Source organism: Leopardus geoffroyi, chromosome A1, assembly GCF_018350155.1.
Source record: "Leopardus geoffroyi isolate Oge1 chromosome A1, O.geoffroyi_Oge1_pat1.0, whole genome shotgun sequence".
In the NCBI taxonomy this organism is placed as follows: domain Eukaryota; kingdom Metazoa; phylum Chordata; class Mammalia; order Carnivora; family Felidae; genus Leopardus; species Leopardus geoffroyi.
The window spans coordinates 111,813,301-111,832,114 of NC_059326.1; the positions used below are offsets into that span (position 1 = coordinate 111,813,301).

An 18,814-nucleotide genomic window follows, 5' to 3' on the forward strand; every position below is an offset into this window, starting at 1 on the left:
GACTGTCCCAGCCTGTGCTGCAGACAGTGATGAAGGGACTGCTCTAGTAGGTAGCACTCCTGAGCACTCGCTCTGCCGGAGGGGATAGAACGTGACTATGCTGCTTCCGGCCTTTCCCGTGTTAACAGTTCATTAAGGTTCCATCGATTCTGAGTCGTCATGAGAGTTTCTAGGTTGGGGGGCAAGTCTCTTGCCATGCCTAGCCTAACATGTAGGGTATCGACCGGTTCGTTTTGATCCTGACACCCCTCAAAGCTGGGCAGGGGTGGGGGGTTGAAATTCTCATTTGTGAAATGGAGCTGATACGGCTCCGACAGGGCAGGTCACTGTCCCAAGGTCACACAGGTGAGTGGCGGAGGTAGGGGTGAGTCAGGTTTGGCTTACTTGAGGACTCTTACCCGGGGTGAGTCTGCGGCCTTGATCTGGCCAGCTCAGCCGTCCGTCCTCTCTCCCGGGCTCTCCCAAAGCACACGGATCACAGGGTGTCCCGACCACGTTTCTCTGCATCCTCCCCTTGGTGAGGCCCGGTGGATTGTGGCTGGCACAGCCCTTCTCTTCCTGAGCTGGTGGGCCATGTGTGCCTGGTGGCCTTGCCCTCTGTTCGACACACTTGCTCTGGAAGGCTCTTGGTGGAGGCAGCTTGGGGCAGCATTGCTTTGTTTATAGTTAGTTCCCAAGCTTGGTGGTTCAGATGAAAACAAAAGAGAATGACAGTTTGGGTGACCACACTGGCCTGCAGGTGTCTGTTGCTGCTCACAGAGCACTTCCGTACCCATGGTTATGTTGGAGAGGCCCAGAGGCTGACTTCGTCGCCGAAGAACATTGGAAGGTTGTCTGGAACAATGACCAGGGCCTGTGGCTTGCTGACTGCTGCTATGTGAGTGCCGAGGGGCAGGGCCAGACTGTGGGTGAGGGCTCGTGGCCTCTGATTCTGCTGCTTTTCTGGTGTGTGAGCCGGAGGGTGTCGCTTAGTCTCCATGCCCCCACTTGTGAAACAGAGATGATCAGGAGGAGGAAGGGGAGATTGGTGATGACAATAGGTGCTCCCCATGTGGGGTGCGTGAGTCCTAGCAGGGACCTGATCATGGAAGGCAGCCCCTAAGCGGTAGAACTGGTGTGGGTTGCTGTGATGGCCCTGGGAGAGGTGAGTCCTCCCAGCCCCCTCCTCCCGTAGGCTGGAAGGAGGCCGACTGGCCTGCTGACCCCGCAAGACAGGTTCCTCTGCAGTGTGGGCCCTGCGCCTGCCCAGAGCCCCTTCTGCACAGGAGACACATGGAGATCCTGTTAAAGCCCTGGCGTCCATCGTTCAATCAATCAGGCTAATCTGCCTGGCCCTCGATAAGGGCGGGGATCAGGTTTCAGGGAGATTTTCCCGGGATTACTTCTAGTAGCCGCTCAGTCTAGACGGGCCTCTCAGTTACAGGCGCACAGACAAAGGCGAGGACCGGGAGTGCCTGGCCGCGAGGCTGCCCCGAGCCCTGCCTTGAGCTTCTCCCTCCCTCCCAGCCCCTGCTGTCTTCCTGGGGGGGCCGGGGCTGGGGAGAAACGGGCTCACACCCCAGGGCCCTGGTTGGTGGAAGTGAGGGTCCTGAGCCCCTGCAGTGTGCCCAGCAGGGCCCCATGGCGCCATTGCGATATGAGGATATGAGCGGCTGCTGTCTCTGATGTACTCCCTCTGTGCCAGGTGCCGTGAAGGACACAGCTCGCCTTGATCCCCTTCAGTGACCTTATGGTGTTGTCACTCTTGTGCCCATTTTAAAGATGAGGCCACTTGTGCACAGGAAGGTGTGGTCTCCACCAGACAGCGGTGGAACTACGATGTGAATGGAGGCCTGTCGCCGAGGTTACTCTGGGAACTCGGGGTAGGGATTAGCTATCGGAAGAAGGCTGTCCAGTGCTGCGGGGAGAGGCAGTGAGGTCTACCTGCGTGCCCCCCTTCTGGGTTCTCAACCTGGTTTTGCTGTGTGCTCTGGGACCTGGGCAAGTTACTTTTGGATACCCATTTGCTCATCTGTAAAATGGGCCTGATCTCTACTGTGCCAGACAGGGACATTGTGTGGGTCGGCCAAGAGAACGTGTGTGAAATGGTTTTGGAAATTGTGGAGTGCTGCATTACTGCCAGTCACCGGCTCCTAGTTTGCTGTCTGGCCATGAATGAATGGATGGATGGATGAATGATTCTGAATAACCTGCCTTGTAAGGTAGAATCAGTGAATCTTGTCTACTCCCTGTCTCTACTTCCACCACTCCCACTGATCCCTGGAAATGTGGGGAGCAGCCCTGGAGGCCAGGTGCTCCTAGTGGAAATGTGGGGACAAGCTCAAGGCCACAGGGGACAGGGAGCTGCCGGTAGGACCTCTCTCTCCAGTTTTCCTGGAAGATGAGCGGGAGGCATGTTCGGCCTTCACCCTTCTGGGGTCACACCTGTGTCTCCCTCTCAGATACTGCCGTGTCCAGGGGAAATGTGCCTGATCTTCTTGGGCTTTTGGAATAGGGAATAGCCCAGAGAGGGAACTTAAGGAAATGTCCTTTGGGGGCTAGACTGTCAACTTTGGTCATGTATGTGTATGATCAAGGTGGAAGGAGACAGACAGACAGGAGGCGTATATGGCTCTTCATCTGAGGACTCCTTTCCCTTGAGTTTGCAAGGTTCTATATTACTTTCTGGTTCACGTCTTACCCCCATGCCCTCCAACAAAGTTAAACACTTAACTCAAGAGAACAAAGTATCACTGGTGTAATGGATTAGCTTTTCCCAGAGCAGCAAAAACAAAAGTCAAAACAATAAAAAACAATTATAGCAAAGTTTACAAGTTCGATGAGACCCTCAGGCATTGTTCTTCTATATAAGTAACTTCTAACTCCAGCGTTTTTTGTTTTAAAGGTGTCAAATCAGAAACTGACCTTGTCTGTGAATGTTGGAGGGCAGAGGTTACACAGAGATAGCCTTGGGTGAGCTGACATGCATACCCCTTCCCCAGGAATGTATAGCTATTTGACCTATACACTGTGTTCTTCAGATCGGAGTATATAATGATCAAGGGAGCGTAGTGAGGAGGGAAGAGGAGGTCTATGTGCAAGGGATACTGGAGAGAAGCATGCCGAGCCCATGGAATTTTGAGCCTCAGTGACCTGAGTTTGAAGCCTGGATTCACCATGTTACCAGCTGCGTGACTCAGGAAAGTCACTTAACCTCTCTGAACCTCTGCTTTCTCATCTGCGAAATGAGGAGAATGATAGGACTTAGGTCAGGTTGTTGTTGTGAAGATGGGTCCAAGATGGACAGGCAGGACAGGGCTGTGTGAGGAGGAGAAGGCTTTGCCCTTGGGAGGATGATTGTGGGGAACTGTTGGCACAGCCACGAATCAATAGACTGGGCCTTCGTTGTGGATTCTGGGGGTGTTTAACTTGCCCTTTGTAATCGGCCTTGGGTGCCTCGACTCATTTCCATTTTCACAAATGCATCAAAAATGCCACTGGGCTCAGAACAAATGCCAATTTAACTCTGTAATGGAGTCTTAAATTTCCACCGAGCCATGCATGGCTGCTCCCAGCAAGATGAGCAGAATTACAATGAAATCAGCATGTGTTCATGGACGTTGACTGTGTTATTAGCATCTCTGGATTTGATGAACCTTGATCTTTTCCATGGTCCACGAGCAAATGATATCAGTGAAAAAGAGGTGGGAAAGGTACCCTTGGGTGCAAACCAGAGACATGCACTGCAGAAAAGGAAAAATGGTGGCATTTCTGCCACCTTCTCTCTGTAGAGTCTTGAATGAATCACTTGGCAGCTGTGGATCTCAGTTCCCTTAATCTGTCAGATGTGATCGTTCCTGTTTGGTCTACCCAGTGGGCTTTTTGGGTGACCACGTGAAAAGATGTACCAAAAAGATGTTTAAAAACAGAATTTTGTACAGATGTGTAGAATTGTTATGGGTGGATAACCACTGGCAACAGACGACTTGTCGGATTTTGTAGTTACGTTTTCACTTGCTGAGATCTGTGAGCAACTTGGAAACTAGGCCAACCAGGCAAGGGTTTACATTTCTAGGAACCCACATTTTGTGTGTTTTTTCTAATTACATATTCTTCCATTTCTAGAAACCCACACTTTGTGTTTTGTTTGTTTGTTTTTTGATTAATTACATATTCTTCCAATAGAGCAGCTTGGAGGCTGAGCATTGCCTATGTGCCTTACCCGTGTTATCTTATTTAGTCCTCCTCACAAACATAGGACACGTGTCCTATTATTTTTTCTGATTATTATTTATTGTGGTGATGATACTGAGGCTCAGACAAGTGAGACAACATGCCCCAAATCATACAGTTAATAAGAATTGGTGTTGGGGCACCTGGGTGGCTCAGTCAGTTGAGTGTCTGACTTTGGCTCATGTCATGATCTCATGGCTCTTGAGTTCGAGCCCCACGTCAGACTCTGTGTTGACAGCTCAGAGCCTGGAGTCTGCTTTGCATTCTGTGTCCCTCTCTCTCTCTGTCCTTCCCTCGCTCATGCTCTGTCTCTGTCTCTCTCTCTCTCTCTCTCTCTCAAGAATAAATAAAACACTTAAAAAAATTTTTTTAAAGAAGTGGGATAGTGTGTGAGGCCCTGAAATCCATTGTCCTCTAGTCTGGCCAATAAGCCCATTACAAATATTTGATCTTTCCTCTGTTTCCTTTTTCCCTCCTTTCTCTCTTCTTCAGTAAGGCAGTCAAAAACTCATTGGGTGTTGGTATGGTGGAGTGAGAAAGGAAACTTGGCAAATCCTCTCCACCCCAAAACAGTGATAAAACTAGACAAAAGTGTCCAAAGCAACCATTTAAGAGTTCTAGAAACTCACCAAAATCATACATTTCCGATAAGAATGTAAAATGATACAGCCACCTTGAAAACCTATGTGGTAGTTTCTTAAAAAGTTAAACATAAACTTATCATCCAATCCAATATCCAATTTTAGGTATCTCCCTGTACAGACCTTCTTTGACTTACAGCAAGTTTATATCCCGATAATCCCATCATAAGTTGGCAATAATGTAAGTGGCAAATGCATTTAATACACCTAACCTACTAACAACCTAGCTTAGCCAAGCAGACCATACATGTGCTCAGAACACTCACATTAGCTTACAATTGAGCAAAATTGTGTAACACAAAGTGTTGAACATGTCATGTCATGTATTGAATATATAGTACTGAAAGTGAAAAACAGAAGGTTTGTATGGGGACAGGGTGTCTGTAAATTATTGGTGGCTTATCTTCAAGGTTGCATGGCTGGCTGGGAGCTGTGGCTCCCTACCCCTGCCCAGCAGTGAGAGAGAATATCGTAACTGCCTATCGCTAGCCCAGAAGAGTAAAGTACAAAATTTGAAGTGTGGTTTCTAGCGACTGTGTATGGCTTTTGTTCCATCATGAAGTCAAAAAATGGTAACTTGAACCATTTTCACTCGGGTACCCTCTGTCTTGGTTTTCTCTTATTGTCATAACAAATCACCACAAGCTGGGTCACTGAAAATGACACAAATGTATTATCTTACTGCTTTGGAGGCTAGAGGTCCAACAGGGTCTCACGGGGCTAAAATCAGGGAGTCAGCAGGGCTACCTTCCTTCCTGGAGGCTCTCAAGGACAAACTTTGCAGTTTCTACAGGCTGCAGAGGATCCCTTGGTTCATGGCCTCCTTCCTCCATCTTTAAAGCTAGCAGCAGTGGGCAGAGTCCTTCTTACAGAGCATTATTCTGACTTCCTCTTCTCCTTTGAAAGGACCCTTGTGTGTACGTTGGGCCCACCTAGGGAGTCCATGGTAATCTTGCTTTCTTAACACCAGCTGATTAGCAACCTTAATTCCCCTTTGCTCTGTAACATAACATAGTTACATGCTCTGGGGATTAGGTCATAGACTTCATATAAAAGAATCCAGGATAATCTTGGTTTCTAAAAGTTAGTTGATTAGTAAGTTGGGGCATCTTTGGGAGCCATTATTCTGCCTTCCATACTACCCACAGTAAAAGAAAGTATGTGTCCACACAAAGACCTGTACATGAGTATTCATAGCAGCACTGTATGTAGTAACCCCAAACTGGTAACAATCCCGTTGTCTGTCAACTGGTTAATGGATGAACAAAATATGACATGTCTATAAAGTGGAATATGATGTAACAATAAAAAGGAAGTGCTGATGCATGCTACATCATGCCTGATGAACTTCAAAAACCTGATGCTAAGTGAGGTAAACCAGGTGTAAAAGATACATTTTTATCTTTACAGGGAAATTCCAGAAGAAGGAAATCTGTGGAGACGTAAGCAGGTCATTGGGTGCCTGGAGCTGAGGAATGGGGTCAGTCTGAAATGGACACTGGCAAGTTTGTTGGAACGATGGAAGTGTTGTAGAACCAAATGGTGGTGATGGTTATACAGTTGTGTAAGTTGACTAGAAAATCTTTGAGTTGTATACTTAAGCTGGGTTAATTTTATGGTAATTTATAATTCACTAAAGCTACTTGAATAAGGAAAGCATTTGTGCCGGCCCAACAGGCAACGTGACCTAGCGGAGGTTGAAGGCCACAGGAGGAAGGTGGCTGAGTGTGGTGGCAGCTTAGTGGATTTGAGAAGTTGGTCCTACACACAGGGATTGAGCAGATAAGTAAATACACTAAGGGTTAAGGAGGCTGGTTTTCCAGGTGTTAGAGGAGGGAGTCACTGAAGAGGAAAGAGGGAAGTGAGAACGAACATAGTTATGTTAGACTGGTATTGGAGATATGTGTAAACTCGTGGTTTTCAGTATAGATAAATGTAGAAAGTCGCATATAGGTAAATATTGCATATACATATGTATATGTATCTGCATTTGCAAATGTTGGTGAGCTCTTTCCACTGGAAGGCCTAGCAACCAGGACAAATGGCACACCGGGTTGCTCAGGTAATGGTTTCTAATAGCATTTTCCACTAAAGGAGACTAGGAATCCTTGGAGAAATGGCCGATTCCAGGGCTGGGACAGGAAAAGTACACTGTGCTAGAAATCTTTTCTGCCAGAAAGCAAGGAGATGATTAACAAATGAAGTGGGCACGTTGAGAGGACACGGAAGCCATCTTGAAGGGGCTCCCATTGGCACAATCTGGGACATTTGAGCATCAAAATATATAATGATGGTAATGGTTTAACACCCACAAAACTGCATCCCATGAGCCCACACTGGTGTAAATGAGTAAGTGTGGAATGAGAGAAAGCTCCACTTCACTGTAAAACGCCAACCGATCCATGTGGAAGGAGTCATGGGGTTAGATAAATCTCCATTCAGGGGCGCCTGGGTGGCTCAGTCGGTCGAGCATCCGATGATTCTTGATTTCAGCTCATGTCATGATCCCAGGGTCGTAGGATTGAGCCCCGTCAGGCTCTGTGCTGAGAGTGGAGCCTGCTTGGGATTCTCTCTTTCCCTCACTCTCTCCCTCTGCCCCTCCCCCTTGCTCGCACGTTCTCTCACTCTATCAAAAAAAAATAATTGGGGAAAAAATAATTATTTAAACTTGTTTCACATTTTTTAAAAAGTTTTAAATTTTTAACATTTTAATTCTTTTAATGTTTATTTTTGAGAGAGAGAGACACAGCACGAGCAGGGGGGGAGCTGAGAGAGAGGGAGACACAGAATCCTAAACAGTCTGCAGGCTCTGAGCTGTCAGCACAGAGCCCGTCGCGGGAGCTCGAACTCACGAATCGCGAGATGGTGACTTGAGTCAAAGTTGGACGTTTAACCGACTGAGCCACCCAGGAGCCCCTACACAATTTTTAAAATTCATTTGCATGTGACGATGTGCCAGGCCTCATTCTTCTCTGTAATTTGGAACTTACTCAGGTGTGAAGCACTCTTCGCTCCTGAATGGTCACAGGCTACTGTTTCTTCAAGTTTCTTTTCATCTGGACAGTTCTGCACTCTTTCTCTCTGTGTCCTTGCTCGCGATTAGCAGCTGTCCCTGTCTGCTGTTGCCACTGTGCCACCTACAGGTGCGCCTGCCTGTCATATGCTGTCTGCCCTGGCTGGAATGCCACAGGAACAAGCCCATTGGGGGCCGTGTCCCTGGCTCGGAGGGACTTGATGTGCGAGGAAGAGGCCTGGGCTTTCTTGCGTGGATGTTGTGACCACTCTTGTCTGCCCAGATTCCTTGCAGTCTATTCTTTAGCTCCGAAAATGTTCTAAAGAGGGGAGATTGCCTGAGGATTGGGTATTGGTCGTGACCACCTTTGGTTTGGGGAGATGTCTGGTTTCTTTTCTTGTAGGAGGGTTGCTTGACAGACCAACGTGAGAATGAGGGGTCACCCTGCTGCCCAGAGGTTGCCAGATGTCAGTAGATTAGCCAGTGCCACCTGCACAGTACGGTAACCATCGACAGCCTCTTGTGAGGGTGACTTCTGGGGTGCCATCCAGGGAAATACCAGCCGATGATTCTGTATTATGAGCTGAATAATGGCCTGCCACACCTCCACACTCAGATCATTTTGCCATTTCCTCCCTTGCCAGCCCGCATTTTCCGTGAGCCTCTGCATTTCTGTGTTGGCTGGACCCCTCAGCCCCAAAGCTGTGTCTGTCCTTCCTTCTTGGGGCCTGTGCGGGGAGTCGTTGTGAGGGCAGATCTCTAAGACGAACTGTCATCTTTGGAGACCACACTGCCAGTGGCACCTTTGAGCTTGGGGATCTGGGCAGGACGGATGGCCCTGGGCTCTGGGAAGCCGTCCCAGGAAGTTTGGTTTACCACACGCAAATAGACGGTCATCGTCCTGGAGCTGGAAATTTGGTTTCTGGACTCATTTTTATATGCTGTTTATGTTGGCCACTGTCCTTGGAACAACCTTGGCCAGCTGAGGGTTGAGGGAAATCGTGCCTTGTCCACTTGGAGAGGGTCATTCAAAAAGGTATGGGTTGTCTGGTCAGGAACTTTTCTGATAGGGTTGGCATGCCCCTGCCTGGCACAGCTTGGTTTTGATTTGGCCTGAGTGCCCTCTTGGGAATGGTAATAGGGGGTATGCCATGCCAGGAGAGGCCCCAGCAGCCAGCTTGCATCATGTGGAAGGCACTTTTTTCCCAAGGCACAACCATCATGAGCCGAGGAGGGTCTGCCTATGTGGCCTATGCACGAGAGCCTTTAAAATGTATTTGGTTGTATTGTATTTTTAATATTTTATTAAGTTCCTTTTAAAGTGTTTTGGAGCCCCAGCTGCTTATGCCAAAAGCCAGACCCACAATTCTTTTGAGGTCTACCCCTCCCTCCCTCTCCTTCTCTTCTTCCCCCGCCCTCTGTCTTTGTCTCTCTTTCTATCCCCTCAGTTACAGGTGTTTCGATGTAATCAGGTTTCCATGAGAGGAAAGCCTGATTTTGCCCTTCACCTCCCAGGAATGACCTTCATCCATTTGGGTTTTAGCAAAGGGTGTGTCTGGCCTCATCTGTGATTTGATCTCTCTTCTGAGCATGTCTTAAAGGCCATGGCCTTCAATGGATTTTTGACCAAATCTGCATCTTCGTGGCCACATCCTCAATTTGGTGAGGAGACCGCTCCGTGTCACAACTCTGGAAACCCAGGGACATCAGGACCCCTCACTTCTGCTTGTGAACTGGTTGGTCTTTGTCTGAGTTCACTTCTTTCTTGTAGTACCCTTTGAAGTACAGGCAGTCATATCAGCTCACACAAGGGATCATCTTTCCTGATGCTTCTCTGCCAGGAGCCACAAATAGATGAGGTGTCTATATTTCAGTTTTCCACATCTCGTGGGCAGCATTTTTTCTGCCATGTAACCCAGGTGCCATGTTTCTATCCCTCTTTAGGTTCCCTTACCACTAGCTATCCAGTGCCAAAGCCACTGTGCCAAAGTTTGGGTTGGCATAGCACTCCACCTGTAGGTGCCGATTTCTGTTTTACTTTGTGCAGCACAAATACCTCCCAATAGGTCCAGTGGCTTATGACAAAAATATGTTTTATGACTCAGGGTTCTGTATGTCTTCTGTTTTGCTCCACGCTGTGAGTCAGGTTCAGGTCGTTGTACTTTTTGGGCCCCATGTTGAATGGTACCTGCTGTCTAAGTCCCTCTCTTCTCATGGCATGTTCCAGGGGGTGAGCCCCAGCTTATAATTCTTTTTTTTTTATTAAGAAAATTTTTTTTGGCTTAGTCAGTTAGGCGTCCGACTTCGGCTCAAGTCATGATCTCATGGTCCGTGAGTTCGAGCCCTGCGTCGGGCTCTGTGCTGACAGCTCGGAGCCTGGAGTGTGCTTTAGATTCTGTGTCTCCCTCTCTCTCTGCCTCTCCCCACCCCCCCCCCCAAATAATTAAACGTTAAAAAAAATTAATGTTTATTTTTGAGAGACCAAAAGAGACACAGCACACATGGGGGAGGAGCAGAGAGAGAGACACACACACAGAATCCAAAGTAGGTTCTAGGCTCCGAGCTGTCAGCACAGAGCCCAATGTGGAGCTTGAACCCACAAACTGTGAGATCATGACCTGAGCTGAAGTTAGACCCTTAACCCACTAAGCCATCCAGGTACTCTTATAATTCTTAAAGTATTTCTTTCATGTCCCCACCCCTGTCCCATTCTCTGCCACTTTCTGAGTTGTTTCTTTACATCTTTTCTAGTTAATTCTCTCATCAGCTGTATTTATTCATTGGGCTTCTGGTTTCATTTTTCATTTCTAGGAGTTCTAGGTGATCCTTTCTTAATCAGATACACCGGATCAATTTTAAAATGTTCCTCTCCCATTGTGTTTAAGCTTATAGGCCTTATTTCATATCTGTACCTTGGCCCTTGGGGGTCAGTTTTGCTGCCCTTCCTGCTGACTCTTACTCACAGTGGTTTCTTTCCTTGGGTGTTTGGTAATTTTTCATGGTGAGCTCACATTTAACCGGTTATAATCTGCAAGATCCTGGAGAGCCTGGGTTGAGCGTGCGTTCTTTCGGAGAGATTTTGTGAATGGTTCTTCTTGGTGTCCAGTGATGTCATCTACCTGAAGACACTTGAATTCTACCTATCTACTTGGTGTTTCCTTGACTGAGGAAATGCAGATTCACCCAGGTGAGAGCAGGCTTGGGCCACGAACTCCATGGGACACTCCCTGAGTATTTCTCTCTCCGAGCCAAGGCTGGAGATGGCCAGGTCTCCTGGTTGTCTCCTTTTCCAGTGAGTGGATTGCCCGAGGTATAACTTTGAGAGTCCTAGGTCCAGACAGAGGTCCTAGTTTAGGCCTCCCTCTTTTGTAGGTCAGAGGCTTTTTTTCTGCTTCTGGGATTGGCTGATGACCTTACGGCAGCTCTGGTTTCCGTACTTACATGGCTTGGGCATCTTAATTCAGCTAGAGCTCTTAGCATTGTAGATTTCCCACACCTGTTTGTTTGTTCCCTCCCTCCCTCCCTCCCTCCCTCCCTCCCTCCCTCCCTTCCTTTCTTCCTTCCTTCCTTCCCCTTCGCACTTATATTTATGCTTACTGTGTCTCACCCAGCATTTCTGGATGATTATGGTGGGCGGGTGACCCAGCACATTGGCAGGAGCTGGAGGCCTCCCTCTATAATACACTTATCTCAGCCCTCCCTGGGCACACAGAAGGTCCTGCTTCTTAAGAGGCCTCAGGGGCTCGGCGCAGGGGCACCCAGGGGAAGGAAAAGACCCAATTTCTCTGTATGGGCTTCTTGTCTGAGAGAGGATAGGGCATACAGACACAAGGAGGTTGAAGAGGAAGGGACCCCTGTGCATTTATTGAGCACCTATCGGACATGTGCAAGATCCTGTGTCTGAACCACGCCTGTCTACTCCTATCATCTTACTCCATCCTCACAACAACTTTTGAAAGACTCAGAAATGTCAAGCAATGTACCCAGGGTCTCACATCAAGCCAGTGGGCTGAGCTGAGAAGCCAAGTCTACCCCTTCTCCTAGTCCAGTGCTTCTTCAGAAGACGAGGTGCAGGCGGGCCTGCCTGCCCGGAGCAGGTGCGTGGGAGGCTGCATGACCTTTCATGGACAAGTCCGCTTGCCTGAGTCTCTGAGCTTGTGTGTGCAACATGGCGGTGGGCACCAGTGAGTAGGGGCTTTGGGCAGATTTCCCCCCTCCCCTTTTCATGATGGTTGTGGAAGTTCCAAAGGAACAGATAAGTAAACCTCTTGAATGGGGTGCGGGGATACTGTACTGCATGTGAGGGCAGGGGGCTGTGGTGTGGTTGGGGCTAGAGGGGCCACATCTGGAGCCACTGGTGAGCGGGGCATGGACGCTTTGGGAAGAGGGACAGGTGTGTGTGTGTGGATGGGGGCTTGGCCAGGAGACCATGTTTCAGACTCTGTATGAGTCTAGCTGCTGTGCTGTTCGGTCATTGCCAAACACTTAGCGGCCGTGACTCCCCGGGCCCCGGACCCTTGGGTATTTTTTTTTTTTAATGACGATTCATTCCCAAGGATGGCAACAGCTTTAGCCCACAAGTCTGAACTTAGATCTTGTCTCCCAACCCAGTGGTGTTTGCTTATGCCTTTTCCGTTGAGAAAGTCCCATTCCGTGTCTTCTCCCTGGCACTGCCCCCACCCCCGGGCAGTCATGACATGTCAGGCTCCAGCATATGGTCGAGGCAGAACAGAAAGAGACTGCTCCTCAGGGTGCACGGGGCCCCTGGGCTGCGTCCCCACCGCTGTCCCAGTCAGCCGGGGCAGGAGGCTGTCACTCACAGGAGTGCTCCGGGACAGCTCAGCTGCCCCAAGCAACGCCTGGAGCTGGCCATAGGTTCACAAAGGCTTCCTGGCCCAGCAACTTGCAAGCTGGGACCTCTGGGTGGGGTTCTGTGATGGGAAGGGAAACCCCAGGGCTGGGTGGGGAACAGAGTGGTTAAGAAAGCAGACGCTGGAGTCAGACAGAGCCGGATTCGGGTCCTGGCTCTGTCACTTGGTTTGTGACCTCGGGCAAGTTCTTTAACTTCTCAGAGCCTCAGTTTCCCTGCCTCTGAGAACAGGAGTAACAACTGTACGTGGCCCTGTGTGGCTGCTGAGGGCCTTTCACACAGGACCCGACACGTGGTAAGCAAGCAGTAAATGCCACCTGTTGTTGTCATCGCCGTCCATGTTGAAGGGACCCTGGAGCCCATGGTGCCCGATTGTGTTGGCTGTGGTCTGAGCAACAAGAGGAAAGCCCAGACGAAAAAGCCCAGTAACTTAGAACTTGGGTGTAGAAATTGAGTGGTCAGTGTTGGTGCGATTGTGGCCCTTTAGCTGTGGAAGGAGGCTGTCTGAAGGCCCAGAGGGGTGACCCGGTGGTCAAAGGGGATGACCCCTCCCCACAGCATTCTCCAGAAGCCTGGCAAGTAAAACTGCTGCTCCCCACTCAGATCGGTTGGCTAGAGGCCAAGGAGGCTGCAGTGATGCACCCGTGCCTCAACCTGACTTGGGCTTCCAAGGGCCTTTCTTTTTTTAGAAAAAAAGTTTAATGTTTATTTATTTTTGAGAGGGAGGGTACAGGAGAGGGGCTGAGAGAGAGGGAGACATGGAATCGGAAGCAGGCTCCAGGTTCTGAGCGGTCAGCACAGAGCCCAATGCGGGGCTTGAACTCTCGAACCACGAGATTATGACCTGAGCTGAAGAGACAGTCACTCAACTGACTGAGCCACCCAGGGGCCCCTGCAAGGGCCTTTCTTAACCTGAAGTGGCCTGGGTTCCTGGGGATGGGAATCCGGAGAGAAAGCAGACACGTGAGGACCCCAGAAAGAATTAGGAGAAAGCCACCAAGCCTGTTGTTTGGGAAAGGATAGCTGGTCATTCTCTAGCCTGCAGGGTGCTTGCGACTGCGGTTGTATCGGGCCCTGCAGGCTCAGTCATCTGCAAAAGTAGGCATTCAACCTGGGTATCTGGGCTCTGGAGCCCGCTCTGGAGCTGGCTGTTCTCAGCTGTAGTGTACCTGTGTGCCTGGGGGCTGTCCAGAGCCTGCTCCCTGGGCCCTCCGTGGCCCTGCACTGCCCACGTTTCACAGTCTGCTAAGATTTTGCAAGATGGGGGTGCCTGGGTGGTTCACTTGGTTAAGTGTCCAACTTTCACTCAGGTCATAATCTCCTGGTCGTGATCTCTTGCAGTTCGTGAGTTCAAGCCCTGCGTCAGGCTCTGTGCTGACAGCTCAGAGCCTGGATCCTGCTTTGGATTCTGTGTCTCCCTCTCTCTCTGCCCCTCTCCTGCGTGTGTGTGTGCTCTCTCTCTCTCTCAAAAATACATAAACATTAAAAAAAAAAAAAGGCATTCGCAGGATAGAAAATGGACTCAAAAATCAAGTGGCAGGAGTCTTGCATTTGAAGCTTCTCAGGTGGTACTATGAAAGGTCTGTGTGGGGTGCAGTCTGGTGGGGAATGGCTGAGGGCATCATGGACTCTGGGGCCCACCCAGCCATGGGAAAGGGACTTTGTGTCTCCTGGACCAGAAGGTACTCTCACAGTCACATTCGTCAGGTGACACTAGGAGCCCAAGAGCTTTGTAGGGAAAGCTGTACATCACTGAATGGATTTCCTTCCCTTGGTGACAGAGATTCTGTTACTCCTTTCCTGATAATGACAGCTTACCTTTCTGTTTTTGTTGATACGAGGAGCATTTATGTCCTGAGGGTCTTTGAAGACCCTCTCGTCGATAGAGTCCTGCCCCCCAAAGATATCCACATCCTAATCCTCAGACCCTGTGAACGTGTGTGTTCCCTTGCATGGCACAGGTGACCTGCCAGGTGTGATTAAGTTAAGGGTTTGGGGATGGGGAGCTTACCCTGGATTTTCCTGTTGGGCCCATTGTTTTCACAAGAGCCCTTGTCAGTGAGTGAGGGAGGCGGAGTGTCAGAGTCAGAAAAGGAGAAGAGATTATGGAAGCACAGGTCAGAGAGAGGCAGAGAGAAGTTAGAAGATGCTTCTGGAATGGCTTTATAGAGGGAGGAGAGGCACAAGCCCAAGGATGCAGGCAGCCTTGGGAAGCTGCAAAAAGGCAAGGAAAAAAATTCTCACCTTGAGCCTCAAGAAGGAACACAGCTTGGTGACGCCTTGATTTTTTGTGTAGTGAGACACAGGTGGGACTTGTGACCCCCAGAACCGTAAGATAACTTGTGTTGTTTCAAGTTACTAAGTTCACGGTAATTTGTTATAGCAGCAGTGGGAAACTAATACAGACACTAAGACCTGAGGTTCGGTGCAGGAGACGGTGAGTGCAGTGCGTGTCCTAGACCCACCCCAGAGATCTGTCTTCTGCCTCACCCTCCTGGGCTCCAGAGCAGGGCTCCAGACCGCCCCTCTTCAGCAGATCTTCATGGGTGGGTGTGTCCTTAGCCCATGTGTCCTCATGAGCATGCGTTTCCTTCAGGGTTAAGTCTAACAGCACATTAGGAGCAAAGAGAAGGGAGGGTAATCACACGTGACATGGAACCACCATTCCATGCACCTTCTTTCCTATGGAGTCAGGACTGTGGGCTTTTTGACAACACTTTGTCTCCCTTTGGTTGCTTTCTTCCACAATTTTTGGCTCTGGGTCTGTGCTCCAGAGTACAGAAGCTCCCAGGAAGGTGAGCGCCAGTCAAGAGATGGGTTTCAAGTGCGGTCAGGGAACCACAGGGAGCCCACTCCACGTTCATGGCTGTAGAGAAAGCCAACATGGCCATGGGATCTGTGAGCTTTTTTTTTCAGAAATACCTTTGGCTTTGGTGTATCCGAGAGCAAGCGCTAAACCACTCTCTTCACCATGGCTTGCAGAAGTGAGCCTACAACGGGCAGCGGGCTTTGTTGAGAGGAACTGTTGGGTTGTGGGGATGGACAAGCGGGGTTCGGGGCGGGGGAGGTGAGGATGGAGGCAAACAGCCTTGGGGTTTTTCTTTATTTAAGGCCTCAGGAATCTTCCCTGAACAGGCCAGCCTTTGCCCATGGAGGGCTTCCTTCCAGAACTGGATTGGTTTGCATATCCCTGGACCTTTTAACAACTTAGAAAAACACATCAGTTCTTTGGATAAAGAGGAATTTAGCACAGACATTTACCATGGGCTTTAGGCATTTCAAGGTTGTTATAAAGGAAGCTGGGGCAAAAACAAAAAGGCAGAAGGACTGAGACAGCACTGCTTAATTTCCAGCACTGATACAAGACTGGTCCCTGGATCTTGAGCAGACCCTCTGTACCTGGTTCTTAGTTTCCCTGTCTCCTACGTACACATTCCCCCTGGGTCCATCCACTTCTGACTTGTACCCTTCACTGATTCCAGGCTTGTACATGGCTGCAGGTTTGCAAGACTTCACATCGAGGAGTCCTTGATCCATTCAGAAACAAAGAGAAACTGTTTTGTGAGTTATTAAAAAAAATTTCCCTTGGAAAGTAAGAATTCCACAAAGGTAGTTAGCAGACAGTCCTCAGAATTTGCAGAGAGATACCAATTGTCCCAATAATTCCAGAGCAGGGTGTGGCAGAGAACTAGATGCCAGCCTGCTGCCCCTCCCTGCCCCACCCCTCCCTGAGGGCAACCAGAGGGGCTCCCATCAGCCTGGCCTCCGCTGGCTGGGATGCTGCAGGGACCGGCTTCTCAGGAGCCACAATTACCAACTGCCTGTGGAGTGAGGGTTTGATCTCCGACAGCAGATAATAAATTGTTCCCATGCACTAAACCAATTCCCCTGAGCACTGGAAACGTGATAATTCCACCCTCTCTCTGCCGTCACTAACTCACACCAAGAAACCACACTAAACCATGATGCTGAAATTAAAATAATGTCTTTGTAGATTTGCTGATTACGAAATTCTAGGTGGGTTTCTTGACACTAAGTTTTTCTCAGTGATTAAGGGGCTTGCTGTCCTCCCATGCCTGGGGTACTTGGCATTACAGCATTTATGGTTGTGGCCCTGGAGCCTTGAGGAGCTGGGACTGAACCCAGTTCTGTCCCTGTTTCCTATGTGACCTTAGGTAAGTTATTTAACCTTTTCTGTTCCCTTGTTCTCAGGGGAGAATGGGATCTTCCTCACGGAGCTGTTAGGGCACTAAGCTACCGTTTATTGAGTGCTTGCTGTGTGCTGGGGCACATGTACCCTTGCCATAGCATTCGCGGTGACTTCATGGTGGGGGTGTCCAGGGGGGTAGTATTGTTCCTATTTTATAAATAAGTTGTAGACCCCGAGAAGCCAAGTGACTCACCCAAGTCCACAGCTGGTGAGCAGCACAGCTGGGACTCGAATCTGGAAGTGGACTCAAATGTCCTCTCACTCTATCTTTATTTTAATGTTTATTTATTTATTTTTGAGAGTGAGCAGGGGAGCAGCAGAGAGAGAGAGAGAGAGAGGGAGACAGAGAATCTGAAGCAGGCTCCACACTGTCAGCACGGAGCCCCATATGGGGCTCAAACTCACAAGCTATGAGATCATGGCCTGAGCTGAAGTTGGACGTTTAACTGACTGAGCCACCCAGGGGCCCGCAGTCTTATGTCCTCTTTCTCAACCACTGAGACAATGCTTGCCCTTGGAAGGGCTTGCGTGCAGTAGGTACGCAGTACAAATGAACGGACAAAGAGAAGAGAGCTGAGTGCATTGTCCGTAAACCTGATCCCAAGGAGTGTGTCAGGTCTCATGCATGAAGCCTGGATTCCCAGGATCTCAGCATGATGGCAGGCAGGCAGATGGCCTCCTCGGGGATTGTTCCAGGGCACGGCTGAGCAGCTGTAGGCCCTCTGGAGTGCCTGAGCAGTCTTCTCCCCTCCCTCCTGGGCAGGCAGGGATGTCTAGAGTTCGAGCCCAGATCCTAGATCCTGGAGGCAGGCGCAGCATTGCTTAGATTTAAGGAGTAAGTTCAAAGCAGAAAGGAAGCTCTCTTAAAAATGAGGGGCAGTGTGGGTGTCAGGGCCAAGGGAGGATGGTTGAGAATTCCCAGTAAAACTTTACAGCTTCCGCACTTCTGCTCCTCTCAATCTTCCCATGAAAACCGCGCATCTGGGGGAGTGTCTCGACTGAGTGAGGCCAGGAGCCACCCATTAGCCCCGCCAGGCAAGGCTTTCCGGCTTCATTAGTGCCCGCGCACGGCCCTGGTGGACGGCAGCCGGCTAATTGGGGGCCACACGGTAGGCCCGCAGGGAGGAGAAGTGGCCACCAGTGCCCGTGGGGGCCGGGATGGCCCCGACGCTGCCCGCCCACCCTGCTGGCCTGCATCTGAGCAGAGGACACTCTGCTCTTGTCCCTTTTATGTGTATTGACTTAGCGGAGTGCAAACATGTTAAAAGTTCACTTTCTCCTTTATAGGAGTCTATAAAAAGGCTCTTAAACTGGAGTCCTAGGGCTTGAGTGAGACAAATGTAGGATCAGGCCTTAGGGATGGTGTAGTCCGTCCCCCCGCCTTCACGGAGGTGTGAGCCCATTTCGGATGTTGCTTCAGCTTGAAGCCTGGAAACCCCAGCTTGGCTCATACAACCACAGCAGACCCATGCCAGCGGGCAGAGGGGTCCGGATGTGGGGGCTGCCTGTGCATTCTATCTCTGGTGTGTCCCTAGTGAAAGCTGGCTGGCCTGCTTGGCTCTCTGGGGTGTAACAGCAGGAGAGTCGGCCTTGCCCAGGGCCAGTGAGGGGTGCCTGAGATCCCGGGGTCTCTAAGCAACTACAGAAGAGGAAGTGTCCCACATGCCCAGCATCTGGCTAAGTGAGCTTCCTGATCATTGGCCCTGGTGACTTAGAGCCTAGGATGGCCTGCTGGGGTGCTGGAGAGGGTGGGGGTGCAGGATAGACTTGTACCTCTGGGGTCCTTGTGTGGCCACAAGAACCACAGAGCCCACGGCATGCCCTGTCCATGTAAAATGCTCCCTTTAAAGAGTGACTTGGTAATCAAG

General features: G+C 49.8%; 1 long non-coding RNA gene across 1 annotated transcript in view; it reads left to right on the forward strand.

Annotated features, from left to right (window-relative positions):
* Positions 1-16,685, forward strand: part of LOC123603943 — a 110,016-nt gene extending 93,331 nt beyond the window's left edge. The window contains exon 4 of the long non-coding RNA XR_006715121.1: positions 16,219-16,685. This is a non-coding gene — a long non-coding RNA (uncharacterized LOC123603943). The remainder of the gene's footprint in view (positions 1-16,218) is intronic.
* The last annotated feature ends 2,129 nt before the right edge of the window (positions 16,686-18,814 follow it).